Raw genomic sequence first — 13,078 nt, 5'->3', positions numbered from 1 at the left:
AGCAGCTAGAGCGGTGTGTTTGTCACTTATGGTGGCTCAGTGGATAACTAAACTGTGTGGGCGGGTATCGGGCGCCCCCTTCCTCAATCTTTTACTAACACGCAGGAAACCCATCTCATACCGAACCCGCTTTCACCCTTTAATAACTTATGGTAGCTTTGACTAACCACTCATTGCCAATTCCCTTCTTACCATTATTATATAAGGTTAATATAGGTAAGGCAACTCATCATACCTATATGATTATGCACGATGAGAAGTTATGATATGAAGTAAGTATTTGATAGTGACTGTGAAATCACAATTCCATCCAAAAAGTACTCTCCAGTTGTGTCAGAAATGCACAAAGCCAGTTGCTGCTATGCAATGGGCTGTTGATAATCAAATAACTCACACAGCTATTAATTCATTGTTAACCATTCTGTAAATTAAATTATGGATGCGGCCCTTTCCTTCAGAGGCTCTATGACACTGCTCAAAACTCCAGTCAACCAAACATCACTTATTACAATAAAAAAATGTGGAGGCCAGTATTACCATTTTGGTTTGCTCATAAAACTATTGATAAATATGAAACAAGACATACATCTAAAGAAGAGTCCATTCAGCTACTTGTACACAATGGTTTGTCTTTTGTAATAAACTGTGATGGCATACCATTACATCGGAGCTCTAGAGCACAATTTTGGACAATACTGATTAATTTTCAGTGTGAAGTTAACTTAAACCCAACTGTTCTCTGTGAAGTTGTGTACGAATATTTATGGCATGTCAAAACCTAATGATGTTGATGAATTTTTGAAAGATTTTCATTGATGAATTGAAACTTGTATCTAATGGGTATAAGCTTGGTGGAGCATCTTATCCCAGTCCACACAGCCTCCTTTTTTATTTGTGATGCCCCAGCACGACAAATCTTTAAAAGAATCATTATCTCACAATGGTTACTCAGGATGTGAGAGGTACAACAGGTGGGGGAATATGGAGGCTGGAACTGTGGTATTTCCAGAATTGAATTCCTCTACCACGATCAGATGAAAAATTCTTCTTGCTCAAAGTGATGCCAGGTAATCACCACTGCAGGAGGTATATCCCTCTGGTAAAGCTGAATATGAATAAATTGTTTAGGCGTCAAAATTTGTATTGGATCCTATGCACTTAGTGTATTTGGATGTTATGAGAAAACTTCTCAATCTTTGGGCTCAAAGGACCTTAATGTAAGGATAGCTCTCAAGAAAAACTTCTTTCTAATATCTAAAAACCTGGTCAATGTAGCAAAATTCATGCCTGCGGAATTCAACCGTAGAAACCAAGGTCGCTAGATGAGCTTGATAGATCTTCAAAGCAAAATGAGTCAAGAAGTTTCGCTATATACAGTATTCCTGTGGTTTTGAAGATGTACCACTGACACTTCATCAACATATACAATTTCATGTTGCTGTTCAGTGTAGCCGTCTCTTGTCCAGAAAGAGTATTCAAATTTGTTGAGTATGCAAAAGACTATTTACTCAAGTTCACTGAGCACTTTATCCAGGATATATGGGAAAAGATATGTTGCTTTACAAAGTTCATACAATTTGTGGCATCTAACGATGATGTCGTGAAACATGGTACTTTGATAGTTTTTCGCATTTGAATTTGAAAACTTTTTGGAGATTATAAAATCTCTTGAGGAGAAACCTTAACTTCCTTTTTATCTCAAGTTATCAAATAGGATTTCAGAAAGAAATATAAGTATGGATGTGGAAGAACATATCTATCCTGTCCTGAAAAAGATTCACGCACAAGCGTCCCCTTTAGTTGATGCAGAAATGGTATGCCAGCAGTACAAGGAATTATACTCTGAAAAAATACTGTTTTAAAGTCACACCTGCTGATCAAGGAGTAATGATTAACAATGAAATTGATGCATTCAAAATATTATTTCAAATAAATGTGGAGCCTAATAATATAAGTATAATATATCAAGTATATCAGGTTAAGGAAATTGTTTTTCATTACCCATTATCATCTGCAAATTTAGGAATTTACAAAGTTAAAACACTGCAAAAAGATTTGAAGATATCTTTCTTACATGGCAATCCAAAGAAAATATTTGCATGATACCAATTATCACAAAATTCATTTGCTGCTTTTCTCCACTTGTTCACAGCCTTCAGCCACAGTGATTCAATCAATCAGCATGACTTCCAAAGAGTTTTGTGTAGTTGTGTTTGCTGGAAACACAAGAGGTGGATGTTGTTCCATGGATTTGGCTTTCAAAAATGAAAGAAATGTAGATGGCCTCCATACAGAGATTCCAGGAAAACTCAAAAGGCTATCAAGGACCAAGTCATGCCTGGGGAAAGTTGGCCTTACCTATCCAGTGTGAGTACTTGGCTTAGGGTGAGTATTTTTCTTCCTGTTGAGGTATTATTGCCCTATGTAGGCCTCATACTGTCCCTTGATTTTATGCGGTATACATTCAATTGCCAGACAAGTTGGGATTGCAGTTAGTTAATCTTTTTGAAGTTGTAACTTTTTATTAGATGTTAATCAAAGGTGTTGAAATTATTATTGAGGGAGGTGATGAGAAGGGTTCAGAGTAGGGGAACAAGAACAGTGGCCATTAGATTTTTATAGAATTAATAATATAGTTAATATTACATCATATTATTTTTTTGACAGGAGTGCTGCTCATGAAGCCAATTTTCAGCAGATGAGAAGCAGAGATTGGTCAACACTATGAAATATTCCGCTGCCCAGCCATCAAGTAGAGGTAGAGCACAAAGGTTGAAATCCCAGTCAAATGATTCAGCACATTCCATCACAAGATGGTGTTTTATCAGACATAGAGCATTAGATTCATCAGGTGTTTGATCACACACATGTCAGAGTATGGTTTAAGTATTTGTATACTAGTTCTTTTACTGGAAAGTAATGAAGGAATTTCATTCATGCAGGTATTACAAAAGATCTCCAAGGAAAAGATTACTGGATTTGTTATTTCAGTTTCTGTTTGAATCCCTTAACTTTGCAGTAAATGTTTCATGCAGTTAATTGTGGCCCATCATCATCATCATTATTATTATTATTACGTTCATTAGTTGTTGTTTTTTTTCAGTTCAGTTTTTACTCTAAGGCTGGAGTTGAAGAGTTAGTTAATTTATTTTGAATATTCTGTTTCTGTTTTATTTATTTTCACAGATACGGTGATTTTGTTATAAATGAAGAAATAGTTGAGGAAAGGCACTCGTGAAATAATGCTATCCCATGTGGAGTTGAATGAGAGATTTTTTTTCAGAGTACAGTGCACAAGGGACCATACTGGCTATCCAGTGCAACTGTAAGACAAGTAGTTTGACTTAATCCTGTTCCTCTTTTTCTATTTCGGGAAAAAATATTGGCTGTCGTTTGGAGCCAAATGTCCAAACGTGGTACCTCATGATAAAAAATGTATTTACCCTTTGCTGGTAAGGTTTTCAAAGTTTGCATCTGTGTGGTGTGTGTGACCACTGAGGGCGAATAGGGTTGAATGCCTTGAGAGTTTAGAGTTTGTTTGTGGTGCTTTGTTTATTTTCCATGGCAATTGATTTAACTTGCCGTTAAATAACAGTTAGCTTAAGAACTTATATCTGTTTTGATTTCTGGTCTTAGACAGTGATTTATGTGACGCCTCCAGCCAGAGAGAGGCGCTTGTAAATCACTCATCTAAGACCAGAAATCAAATATTATAATAATTATTTCAATGGTGTTAAATCATTCTTGCTGCTGACAGCAAATAAAGCCCAGGGCAAAAAAATACAAAATCAAGCTACTATTTTATTCATGTTGCCCGCTTTGCGAGACCGCGCCTGCTGACTTTCAACCACTACAACGAGGGGCTTCAGCCCCTCAAGACCCTGCTAACCAAGGCTGCCCCTGACCCCCTTCTGGGCGTTGCGGTGCGGTTCTAAAAAAACAACCACGCGTAGACTCATACGCGGCTATCATCGTCGTAAAATAAAGCGTATTATCGCCAACCAAGCCGTGATTATCGGAAATAGTATTATAGGTAAAAAGCGTGGTTCACACCAAAAATAATAATAACGCGATGGTGGACCTGGTCTCACATAGCGTATCATTAACCGATAGTTGGCAACGCTGTTTTATATTGCAATGGCGTCGCCATGTAAACACATCGCCCTGTGAGTGTATATTATGCCCTTAAGTACAATATGGGAGGGAAAAAGTGAGTGATTTTCAATACCACTTATGGTTTCAGATTGCTAAACTCCGAATGCGAAATTTCCCTACATCTTAGTAATTGTAAGGAATTTCCTCACATCTAGGGTATTTTTCAACCTTCATAGTCTCCAAAAACTATGCATTTGCAACGTATTTCAGTGTTTACCACTGCATTCCCTGAAGTCTCAATGAAGCCCCTCTAGCTAATTTCCTGGCTGCGTAGGGTGAGTATAAACACTGAATAATACTTCCCCAAGTGTAGCCTGGCCCACACCCCTGTTGTTCCTCCCTCCTTCCTGTCCCAGTGTAGCCGGTCCACACCCTGGCTCCCTCCCTCCTTCCTTCCCTTGTCCCAAGTGTGTAGCCCGTCCACACCCCTGCCCTCCCTCCTTCCTGTCCTGGGTGTAGTCAGGGTCCACACCCCTGGCCCTCGGCCCTTCCTGTCTTGGCACAGCCCATTCACACCCTGGCCCCCCTCCTTCCCTGTCCCAAGTGTAATGTCCACACCCCACCCTCCCCCTCCTTCCTGTCCAAAGTGGCACGGCCCACCCTGGCCCTCCCTCCTTCCTGTCCTAAGTATACAGCCCAAGGCCCACACCCTGGCCCTCCCTCCTTCCTGTCCCAAGTGTAGCCCGGCTCCACACCCTCCCTCCTTCCTGTCCCAAGGTGTAGCCTGTCCACACCCCTGGCCCTCCCCTCCTTCCTTGTCCCAAGTGTAGCCCTGTCCACACTCCCTGGCTCCCTCCTTCTTCCTGTCCCATAGCCTTGCCCACACCCCTGCCCTCCCTCCTTCCTGTCCTAAGTAGCCCCTGCCCACACACCCCTGGCCCTCCACCTCTTCTTCCTTGTCCCAGTGTAGCCTGTCCACACCCCTGGCCCTCCCTCCTTCCTGTCCCAGTGTAGCCCTGGGTCCACACCCTGGTTCCCCTCCCCTCCTTCCTGTCCCAGTGTAGCCTGTCCACACCCTGGCCCTCCCCTCCTGTCCCATGCAGCCTCGTCCACACCTCCTGGCCTCCCTCCTTCCCTGTCCCAAGTGTAGCATCCACACCCTGGCCCTCCTTCCTGTCCTAAGTGTAGCCTGTCCACACCCTGGCCCTCCTGCTCCTTCCTGTCCCAAGTGTAGCCCGTCCACACCCTGGTCTCTCCCTCCTTCCTTGTCCCAAGTGTAGCCCTGTCCCACACCCTGGCCCTCCCCTCCTTCCTTTCTGTCCCAAGTGTGCTCCGTCCACACCCTCCTGGCCCTCCCCCTCCTTCCTGTCCCAAGTGTAGCCTGTCCGTCCTGGCCCTCCTCCTCCTGTCCCAAGGGGGGCCTGTCCACACCCCTGGCCCTCCCTCCTTCCCTGTCCCAAGTGTAGCCTGTCCACACCCCTGGCCCCTCCCTCCCTTCCGTCCCAAGTGTAGCCTGTCCATACCCCCTGGCCCACCACCTGCACCTACCCTCCGGGGCCTGCACGCCGAGGGGCTCCTCCTCCTCCACGAGAAACACCGCCAGGGCACTTCAGGGCACGCGGCGGACCTCGACCTTGATCCTCCCTTGATGTCACAGGGACTTGTTTGCTTCCTCCTCCTCTTCTTTCTTCTCCTTCCTTATAGCTTCCCTTGTATTCTTCTGATTGTTTCACTTTCGTCTCCTCATATTCAGACTTTTCCTATTTTATCCTTCTGATTGGACCTATTTTCCCATTTCCTTTTTATTTTATTTCCTGTTTTCTTTCCTTCTCCTCTTGTTTATCTGTGCAACACAAACTATTGTTATGCCGGACGTGTTACGTGGGTTCCAAATGCCGTCAGGAGACTCCGTGGAGGAGAGATATAAACACTTTGGGTATGGTAGCTTCTAGTTTAATACCTCTTTAGTAGTACATCACTCGGACTCTTCACTTACCTTTTAATTAGCTTAATAAGTGACTGGACTGGCCCTCGTCTCTTCTCCTATATATATCCAGAACAGTACAGTTCAGAATATTACATATACAGGAATTATGTAGTAAAATATGAGTTAAAATACCTCCCTGCCTGGAGCCTGGCCGCGCCTCGTGGGCGTGATTGCCTGCCTTGTTTCGCCCCTTGCTCTGTTTCCCTCCGGGAGCTTTCTAGAGGCCTGATGGTCGCCGGGGAAGCTTCCAGCACAACACTATCTCTTTAATTGTGATCGTCCCATCACACACTGACCATGTACAAACATAAGAGAAATTCAATCAAAACATAATAATCGTCGTGAATGCTGTGGACGCCTGGTGTTGTCTCTGTCTTCTGTTCGTTGCTCCTGCGCGTCTGTCTCCTGGTGCCTGTCGTCGTCCGGGCTTCTGGAAGGTGTCCTGAACATCTGCCGAAGCCGGAGGTTATCTCCCCTCGGCTGAAAGGGGCCAGGAGGCCTACGTCGTTGTCGACCTCCTCCTCGTCCTGGACGTTCCTTGCGTTTTCGTTTATTGCTGCGTCTGTAGGTTGTTCCAGGTGAAGCTTCCCGGACCGTGGTACTCCCATAGGTGCCGATGGATAACCCTTTGGCTTGGTTCTTTCCGTTCTGGATTCGGTAAGTCACGTTTAGGCAAGGTTCTAGCACAGTGTAAGGGCTTCTTCCCAGGGCCTCAACTTCTGAGACTTGGCCCTTTCCTGCGGTTGTAAGCCAGACTCGGTCTCCCCGAAGTCAACGTGGCTTGCCCTCACATAACCGCGCTTCATGGCTCCCCGGAGAACTTCGCGCCCGGACTTGATATGCACCTTCCAGCCGTTCCTCTAGCTGACGGGCAAAACTGGAGGCGTCCTTGAAGGCTTTCCCCAGGCGGCCTTCCTGTCAGTAGGTCCACCGGCAATCGCAGCCACGTCCAAACATCAGCTTGCCGGTGAATACCCCAAACTTCGTGGGCGGTGCAGACCCGTAGGCCATGAGAGAAGCGCAGGCAGCTTCTGATCCCATGAAGACCGATCATTGCTGCATGCCGCCCCTGGCCCACGTCCAATTAAAACCTCTCCACCATTCCATCTGACTGTGGGCGCAGAGGCGGTCCGGGGTCTTCTTGATACCTGTGTTGCGCACCAGCAAGGACTGTTGATCAAATTCTTCCCCGGTCGGAATGGAGCTCATAGGGCACACTGAAGCGAGGAAGAACCTCCACCGGGTAAAAACCTTTGGCGATGGTAGTGGCTTCCTTGGTCAGGATGGCGTAGGGCTTCCGCCACTTGGTGAAGTAGCAATCCATTAGACACAGATGTACCTATTTCCGTTCGTCGTCAAGAGGCAAGGTCCTGCTATATCCACTGCCACCGTTCCATGGGGCTCCAACCCGGTAGAAGTTGCAGTGGGGCACGGCACGCTTCTTGGGCCCTTTCTTTGCATTGGTGCGCACACCTCAATATGCGTGATAATCGATTCTTCCACGTCCTTCCTCATGCGCCAACCCTGTAGAACCTTTGGCGCAGGCGACTCAGTGTCTTCTTTACCCTAGTGTCCGCTGGTATGCTGCCCGCATTTTCAAGACGCCTTCCTGGACTTCAGCAGGTAACACCGTGACCAGTAGGTCAAGACCACATCATGAGAGACCCAGTTCGCTGCAACACCCGTCGTCTATCCGAAGAGTGTCCCACTGAGTCCAGTGGTAATTCTTGGTAGGGCTTTCTCTCGAGATTACTTCCCACCCAGGTTGCGTTGACGATCAATTCCAGCCACCCGTATAATTGGTCTCAGATCTCGGTCCTCCCGCTGCAGTTTTCTCCCAAGTCTTCCCATGGCACCTCCGCTGTCTGTTCCACTGCAGTGCGGCGGCACATATTCTGGACGCTCTCCTATGCGCAATGTTGATACCCGGTAGGCGCAGCCGTCGCTTGTCCGCGTTACCGTGTAAGTATTCAGATCGGTGCAACAATAGTAGTGATGCTGCTCTTAGTTTACCTATCCAGCGAGCAAGCTGGCCTCAGGGTTTTTCTTTGCAGTGACTTCAAAATAATTTGCAATGCAAAGGTGATCCGTGCGGATGGTGAAAGTTGCAACGTAGTAAGCATGGAAAAAGTCACCTTGACTCATTGCCAGGAGTTCTTTCCGGTCACGCAATAGTTTTTCTCGGCTGGGTGGAGTTTTGCTGAAGGTAGGGCCAACCTGTTCCATGTCGGCACATGCTCTGGATAGCATCACCAATCCCTTAACACGGTCATATCACAATCCAGTATAAGGCAAAGGCTTAGAGGGGTCTGGGTAGGTGGTGAGCATGGGCGAGCTGGATGAGGGCCTCCTTGAGCTTCTCAGTAACCTGGAGTTTCCTGCTGTCCACTCAAACTTGCGCCTTCTTCAGGAGGTGCAGTGGTGCAGCAATCGTAAAGGAAGCAAGCCTTCTACAACCTGGTGGGTAGTATGAGCACAACCTGAGGAAGCCCAGCCCTTTCTACGTTGGTAGGGTGTCGGCCAGTCTCACTGCAAGCCAATTCCTTCTCAGGATTCAGTGCGTACCCAGCCTGCTTCACGATGTGTCCCAAGTATTGACCCTCCTTTTGGACATGGTGACAGTATTTCTTCGGGCTGAGCTTTTAAGGTGTGCAGGTCAAACCAAGGAAAACCTCTGATAGCTTCTTTTCCATCTCCTTGCTCGAAGGTCTGGCCACAAGACAATCACGTCATCGAGGTAGATGGAGTGCTGCTCCTTCCAGTGGAAGTCCCTCCAGTGACCCTCTCTCTCCATCAGCCAAGCTCAAACGTGGCTGGAGTGTTGCACAGGCCAAAGGGCATGACCTTAAACATGCCAGCAGGCCTGACCGTAGGAGAGAAGGCTATTGTTTTCTTTGTCCTGTTCCGCCATTTTGACTTCCCGGAGATACCCAGACTTCATATCCAGTGTTGAAAACCACTTGAGCTCACCAAGGGCGTCGAGCGTGTCGCTGTCGATCCAAGCTGGGAGGTATGGAATCCTTGATGGTGAGATCGTTGAGGGCTCGGTAGTCCACGCAGCACCTGAGGGAACCGTCCTTTTCCTGACGAGCATGCCAGCAGACGTGCCCACGGGCTGCTGGACCGCTCGATTAACCCTTGTTGCCGGAGAGATCATCCATTACCTCATCCATCTCCTGCGACGGGCTGGTGCCATCCTTCTCGAGGAGAGCTTGCTTCTCACATCATGGTATACACTGTAGTTGATGTGGTGCTTCCTACTTCAGGAAATCAAAACACCCCAAGTCCAGGTCTCCGTGGAAAACACATCTGCATTTCTCACGAGAAGCTCCTGAGCTGTTCCACTGGGGTTCCTCTAGAGCACTTGGGAGCTCTCCTGTCAAACAGGGCTGCACAGGTAGTCAGTGGGGCAGCAGCCCTCCTGGGGCTTCTGGGTCTAGGGTCTCTCCTGCAGACACAGGTTCTTGGTTTCATCATGATCTCTGGCACAACCCCACCATGGGTCCTCCTTGTTTTATTTTCTTTGTGGGCTGAAGTGAGACATTGGCCACGACCGACAGACACACTTCCGCTGCAGCAGGGTTCACCAGTACTGCCTACAACTTCACCCTGTTTCTAATGGGCATCACATCGACTTCACTCTAATTTCCCCACCACACACAGGCTAGCTGGGGGGGCAATCGTAATTTCCAGACAGGGTAACAGCATCTCCGGACCTCGAGTGGAATAATGGTGTGCTTGACCGTCACTGCGGTGTCTTCCTGAAGTTCACAGTCGTCAGTGGCACCCTTCCTTCCTTCTTACAGTCAGCCGCTTAGCGCGGAAGTCCAGCCTGCACCCCTGTGGAGACAAGATAATCCATACTTCAGGATGTAGGGGTCATCAATGTCGGCCACGTACACATGAGAGGAAACCTTCCTTTCCTCCGAGCTCAAACTTCACGTCCACTGGGCCTTCTGAGCTCTGTGTAGTGTCCTGTGACTAAGCACAGTCGATGTGGCGGTCTTAGGAAGCCGACGATGACTACTCACGCCAGGCCGCACCATCAGTGCGTTCCGAGCCTGTGCAGTCGACGACCACAGGCCACAAACACCCAGTCAACCTTGCCCTCCACTTGGCAGCTTCGTCGCGGTCATGGTGGTCCTCTACACTGATATCTTCGGGCATGGTACAGGGACAGACTGGTCGTTGCCTCCGTGTGAACCAGTCCTTCTTAGTTTCCTGGAGTGGTGGTCCCTCAGCTTGGGGGCAACATTTTTTCTCTGACACTCATTCTTCCAGTGCCCCCTTTTCTTCCTTGACAGGTCCAGCACTTGGGTCCTTCCCCGGGCTTCTTCTTCAGCGGCACCTTCATATTCTTCTTCTCTTATATAGCATTCGTTCTCCTTAGCTCAACCCCTTCTCGCAGTACCAGCACTTTCCTTGAACCTCCGTCTAGAAGTCGCCGACAGCGCCCTTTCGTGCCCCAAAGCCAGAAGTCGAGTCGTCCCCGAAGCTTGACAAGCTTAGACTTCAACAAAGGACTCAAACTCCATGGCACGTGCCAGAGCTTCCTGCATTGATGTTGGCTTAGCTTGGTTCATTTGTATCTTCTCAGCTGAGGGCTGTCCATAGGCATCGATGAATTGATCACGCAGCAAAACCGTCAGCAGGTCAGGGTGGCACTTGGCATGCCTTGTGCGCCATGCTCTCAAGGTCCTGAGCGAGTCTTCGAAGAGACCTGCCGCGCCTCCACAGCGGTGGGTTCTGAACCCAACCCTGAAGAGCCTGTTCTGGTGCTTGGGTCCATATCGTTGCTCCAGCGCCTGTTGCCAGCCTGCTGTAGCTGCCCTTTGTCGCATTGTCGAGCTGAGCAAGGACCTCCAGCGCCGCCTCCTTTCAGGCTAGTGGCCAGCTGTACCGCGCACTCTTGGTCATCCCATCCGTTCCGAGCTGCCAACAGCTCAAACTGAGCGCGGTAAGCCCCAGGAGACCTTGCCATCAAACTCCTGAGGTTTCTTTCCAACAGGCGAACCCAGCAGACCCATGGGGCTGGCAGGAACTTCTTGCGGGATAAACTCAGGCGAAACAGGGCTCAAACTTCACTCTTGGGACTCTGCGTAGGAGAAGCTATCTTGGGGTACAACTAGCTCCCCAGGCACTGGCTGGTCTGTTTCCAGCCAAGCAGTCTTCAAGGGCTCACTCTTCAATTTCTGGTCACTTCCTTGGCTGTCACAAATCGCCTGTTCAGTACGGTTCACCTTTCCCTGCACTTCCTTAATTTCTTTGTGTAATGTCTCCCGTACCACCTCCATCTCTTGTTGAAGATTTGTGTTCTTTCTCCACTTCTATCAGGCGTTGTCCCAAGTTCGTGAATTAACTGTCATTCCTCTTCTGCACTGACTCACTTCCATCTTGTACTGCTTGGCTTGCAGCTGTAATCCTGTGGAAGCGATCTTCTAGCTGTTCTTTGAGTTCTTGGAGTGTTCCTTCTTGTTGTTGCTGTGCTCTTTCTTGTTGTTGCTGTGCTCTGGTGTGTTTCTTGTTGTTCTTGAGTTCTTGGTGTTCCTTTCTGTTAAGCTCTTTCTTGTTGTTCTTGAGTTCTTGGAGGCTCTTTTCTTGTTTACTCCCCTGTAGTCCTCAGGCGGCTCCAAAAGTTCAGTCAACATGTCGTCCTCTGGGCAGCTTGGGAACGAGTCTCCATGGCGAAAACAATGTGCTACACTCCTGACACAGTGTTATGCCGACGTGTTACGTGGGTTCCGTGTCGCCGATGGGGAGACTCTGTGGGAGGAGATATGTAAACACTTTGCACAGCTTCTGTAGTTTAATATTCTTCTTTAGTAGTACACTTCACTCGGACTCTTCACTTACCACTAGCTTACTATGACTGGGACTGGCCCTCTCGCCCTCTTTCTCCTATATATCCAGAACAGTACAGTCTAGAATATTACAGTATATTTCAGATCATACAAGAACATGTAGCAAAAAATATATGGCGAGTTGGCAACACTTCCTGCCTGGCGCCTGGCCGCGCCCGTAGTGGGCGCGGACGGCAACGCCTTTGCTCTCCGCCTTTGCTCGTTTCTCCGGGAGCCTTCTAGAGGCCTATGGTCGCCGGGGGAAGCTCCAGCAACAACACTATCAATCAATCAAATCTCCTCTTGCACATCTTCTTAGGTCCTTCTTGATTCTTTATTTTTCTGTGTACCTAGATTCAGATTTTCCTGTTTTCCTCTCTTCTGATTTAGTACATATTTTTTCCCATTTTTCTTTTATTTCCTTAATTTCTTCTTCTTTTGTGAAGATCTGCTTCTTTTTTATCTTATTCACACTATATTCAGGTTTTCATATTTTCCGATTTGCCTATTTTCCTATTTTTCTTCTTTTCTTTCTAATTGGAGACTTTTTATGCCCTAAGTTGTTGTCTTTTTATGCATTTTATTTATGGTCTTTATTTCTAGTATTTTCTTTTCCTTACGCTTAGTTTTATCCTTGGAGGAATAATACATGGAGTGGCCCTCAGCGGGTCGCTCTCTTGGAGGAAGATTCTTCCTCCTCTTGAGCAGGCATTGCCTAACTTTGTAATAACTACCGATGAAGTCCTTAAAGCTCTCCAGTCCCTTAAAACAAATACAAGCCCCGGACCTGACAACGTATATCCTATACTGCTTAACCCTAGAATGGAAACCGTTTGCCGTTTGGCACAAAAATTAAGGGGTTTTTGAAACTCGCGCTCACTGTGGTTAACCTTGGCCGAATTTTTCAACTCATTCACGGGCATGTATTAGTGCGTCGGGTGCCCTGTTGAGGAGAGGGTATCACAGTCCTCTGCTCCTTCTCACTTCTCTGGTATGAGTGCCCCGTGTGCCATTCGGCACAGCGTTTCCAGTAACGTTATTTTTGTTGTCAAATAAAGTTTTGGAAGTACCCATTTTGCCCTCTTTCGGATTCTATCCCTCTCTCTGTTCCTAAGGCTTTTCGTCTCATCAGCTCTCCTCCTCCTACCGATAGCCC

The sequence above is a fragment of the Eriocheir sinensis genome, chromosome 64 (genome assembly GCF_024679095.1).
Source record: "Eriocheir sinensis breed Jianghai 21 chromosome 64, ASM2467909v1, whole genome shotgun sequence".
NCBI lineage: Eukaryota > Metazoa > Arthropoda > Malacostraca > Decapoda > Varunidae > Eriocheir > Eriocheir sinensis.
Note: the sequence above shows the minus strand (reverse complement) of the source record.